At 32.8% G+C, this 4399-nt stretch overlaps 1 pseudogene; it reads left to right on the top strand.

Annotated features, from left to right (window-relative positions):
- The first annotated feature begins 761 nt into the window (after positions 1-761).
- On the top strand, positions 762-880 carry LOC111736334 (annotated as a pseudogene).
- Positions 881-4399: the final 3519 nt, after the last annotated feature.

The following is a 4399-nucleotide window of genomic DNA, read 5'->3' on the forward strand; positions in this document are numbered from 1 at the left end:
AAAAAAAATCAATAGATATTGCTTTATTATCTAGTTTCTCACTTCCCCTAATGATTGTTAAGTTTCACAAAACAAGATATAATACCTAGTTTAACTTTATCTCTAGTACCTGGCAGAGCTTAGAACATAAGAAATACTCAATACATACATATCAATGAATGAATGAATGAACTGGATAAAAGAGAAATAACTAGTATAAAATTCTGAAGTTTTCTTTTGCCTCCCATTCTTGTACTTTTGTGTATAACACTCCCCCTGTTTTATTAGAAGTATAGGTCTCAAGAACAATTTCGATTGTAAGCATGAGTGTCAAAAGAAGCCAATGTTCATCTTACAACTTCCAAATGAGGCCCTTGAAGCCCAAAACTGAAATGAGAGCCTTGAAAGAAAAGCATCTTTTGAGGCTCAAAAAATGAAGCCCTAGCATATTTGATTTTCCTGTAACACAGAGGCTATAAAAGCCCTTTCAAAGTTCGGTCCTAGGGAAAGTCTCTCAAACTAGGATAAGAGAGAAAAAGAAGAAAGTATGAATACAAAAGAAAGTTAAGATATACAGATTGTAGAATGAAGAGTTTCAATACGTGTGTAATCAGAATACCAGCCTGATAACGGTGGAGGGAGGGGAAGGATGGGGGGTGGTGCAGGGGAGGGATAGAGAGAGGAAGGAAAAGAGGGAGGGATAAAGAAAGGAAGAAAGAAAGGCAATATTCAAAAAGAGAATGGCTGAGATGTTTCTTGTATGGATCAGAAACACCAATACTGTCTATGGCCATGCCACCCTGAATGTGCCTGATCTCGTCTGATCTCAGAACCTAAGCAGGGTCGGGCCTGGTTAGTACTTGGATGAAAGACCACCTAGGAAGACTGGGTGCTGCAGGCATTAAAAGAAAAAGAAAAAGAAACAAAAAGAAACACCAATATCACATTCAAGAAGTCCAAAAATTCCCATGTATGATAAACTAAATTTAAAAAATTCCCACTTAGATACATAATAGAAAAAATGAAGAACATCAAACACAGATGGGAAAATCCTATAAGCAGACGATGTGAAAATATCAGTTATCTCTAAAAGAAAACTATTGATAGCTGGTATCTCCACAGCATTATTGGAAGTCAGAAAAAGAAATGGAATGATATTTTCAATATGCTAAGAGAGAATAACTGTCAAGATAGAATTCTAAATTCACCAAACTAATTTTCAACAATAAGGCCAAAATTGAAAAAAAAATTTTTTTTCCTATCAAGAGACATATAGAATATCCTTTGGGTAAAGTAAAATTTATACTGTAAATATGGTATGGCAAAACGGTAAACATGTGGATCAATCTAAACACACCAGAACATTACGAAATCACAATTTGGGGTCCTTAATTTCAATTTGAAGCTTCGACATCATGTTTTTAATAGATTTGATCTTATTGTAGGTATATTAGTTTCCTATTGCTGCTGTTACAAATTATCACAGACTTAATGGCTTAAACAACACAACTTTACTATATTACAGTTCTGTTGGTCTCAGGATAAAATCAGTGTGGGCAAGGCTGTGTTCCTACTGGAAGTTCTAGGGCAGCAGCTCTAGAAAATGATTCATTTCCTTGCTTCTTCTAGCTAGAAGTCGTCTTCTAGAAGTCTAGAAGTTGTGGGCCTGTTTTGGCTTGTAGCTGCATTTCTGTCTTCAAAACCAGCAAGTTTGCGGTGAGTTTTTCTCCTGCCATCTCTCTGGTTCTCCCTCTTCTCTCTCCCTTCCTCTTTCACTTATAAGGACTCTTGTGATTATATTGGGCCCATCCAGATAATCCAGAATAATCTTCCCATCTCAAGGTCAACTGATTAGCAGCCTTAATTCTATCTGTAACCCGAATTCCTCTTTGCCATGTAACATACCATATTTATACATTCTAGGGATTAGGATGTGAACATCCTTAGGGGGCCATTATATAGAATTGTTGTAGTAAGGTAAATTGCTTTTAAACTACTTTTTAAAATCACGAAAACATTACTAACAAAGTACCCAATAAATAGGCAAACAGATTGTTCAGTAGTTTTTTATAGAGGTAAAAATATATTTACTCAATGACCCAGCATTCCACTCCTAGGTATTCTCCCAAGAGAAATGAAAACATATGTTCGCAGAAAAACTTGCACAAGAATATTCATAGCAACCTTATTTATAATAGCCAAAACTTAAAAACAACCCAAATATTCATAAACAGAATATAGATAAACCAATTATGGTATATTCAGAAAAAATAATTACTCATGTACTCAACATGGATGAATCACAAAAGTCGTGTTGAAAGAAGCCACATAAATAGACACAAAAGAATTCATATTATACGATTCATTTACATGAGGTCCTAGAATAGGCATAATAATACATGGTAAAAGTTAGAATGCACTGGCCCCAGGGGGATGTGGGAAGGTGACTAGAAAGGGACAAGAGGGAACTTTTCAGAGTGTTTTGGTGGTGGTTACACAGGCGTATACAATTGTCAAAGCTTATTGAACTTAAGAACAGGACGATTCAAAGAATCTATCAAAGCTCCTTGGTAACTACCCAGATAGAATGTGAGTAACTTCAAACTCCACCTTTTTTGCACTGATGGTTTTAGTTTCATTGCTGTTAAATTTACTCTCAGATATCTTCACTCTTATTAAAATTATGGTGCCAGTAAAAAGCTCCATTTATTTTTTGAATTTAAACAAAGCAGCCAAACACATATATTGTCCAAATTTAAACATTTTCCCATAAGCATAACTGTTTTCATGTTACACATGTCCTTGCCTCTTTCTCATGGGCTGATGCTTTATGTATTGCATTCAAAGCCAGAGGAGAGGAGTGCATTATTGCAGGCTTATTACCTTTTAAAAGGTATGTAGCTCCTTCTCATTAATTAGAATAAAATAAGATCAAATAAAAATAGCCCAATTCATGATAATTTCTGCTCTTGTAATTGATATCTTCAAACAAATGAATTCGAGAACAATGAAAATTTCCAATTAGAATTTCTTCAACCTTATTTACATTTAATTTTTCCTTATAAAAATTTAAATTCAATCAATTTTTATTTACAGAAAGTATATCTGTAAGAAGCTCACACTAATTAGATATGAAGTACAAAATTCAATTATTTAAGGCAAGTCAGGTTAAACTCATTTGTCAAACTTCAAATTATAAGTAACTTTCAGATAGTTTATTGCCATATACTTATATTTAATGTGTCAAATCCTTTGTATAAGTGACTTCTAATAAACTTAATGCTTTAAATCTCACATGTTCTTATTTTTATAAATATATGGAATGTTATCTCACTTATTTTGAACAAAATTAAGGGTGACATGCCAGTTTCAATAATCTCTCCACTAATTGTAAAAATAGTACCTTTCCAAATAAAACATTTCCAAATAAATCTTTTTTCCAACTTTAACTTATTTTCCATTTTTCTGAAAATTTAATATCATTTAGAGCCATATATTTAACTTTTAACTTTGAAATTATTTTAGAAAAAACTATGGCTCTCAATTTACCAATGAACTATTTAATAAATAGATGCCCATTTTTTTACAGTTCAAATTCATCCCCAGAAGCATGCACATAATGAAACCAATTAAATAGTGAGCATACAAATGCATGTATTGATAAAACAGATGTTTTCTTGCTTCAGGTCCATGACAACACTCCAAAAAATGTAGTCTTAAAATGACATATACTTGTGTGTGTCTATACTATCCTTCCACATAAAAAAAACTTTGTATAAGGAAGAGTTCAATGATGTTTGTTGAATTGAGCTGAATTCATATTACTACCCACATGAACATATATTTTTGATGATACTGAATTTAAAAACATTAAAAAGTCATCTTCAAATAGAGGGATTACTTATATCCCAGAAAAAGGATAATAAGTCCCTCAGAGAAATATAAATTCACAAGTCTATTTTCTTTGCTGCCTAATATGGTGTTTTCTGCAATCTTTTCTAGATCTGTACAAATCTTGGTCAGTAGACTTAGACTCAACTATTATTAGGAAGGACTCATTTTCTGTCTGGGGAAAACCAGTTTAAATTTGTATACAACAGAAAAGCTTCTCTAGTTTATTCAACTGTTAGTACAATTTTCTCTAGTATTCCAAAAGATTTTTAAAAATTATCTCATGGGTACTGTATATTCTACTTTGTTTATTAAATTTCTTCTAAGTCATACTTAATTCCTATCATTGTGAATGATACGTACTTAATTGTATTGTATTCCTAAATAAATCCAGTTAGACTTAGTTCTTGTCTCTCCTAGAATTCCTTTAGCCTGTCACTACTGGCTAAAATAGTTGTAATTAAGCCCATTGTTCATGGACACACTGCATTGGCTTAATGTTTACATGCAAAAACACTCTCTTCTAAGC

The sequence above is a fragment of the Pteropus vampyrus genome, unplaced genomic scaffold, assembly GCF_000151845.1.
Source record: "Pteropus vampyrus isolate Shadow unplaced genomic scaffold, Pvam_2.0 Scaffold19, whole genome shotgun sequence".
Classification (NCBI taxonomy): Eukaryota; Metazoa; Chordata; class Mammalia; order Chiroptera; family Pteropodidae; genus Pteropus; species Pteropus vampyrus.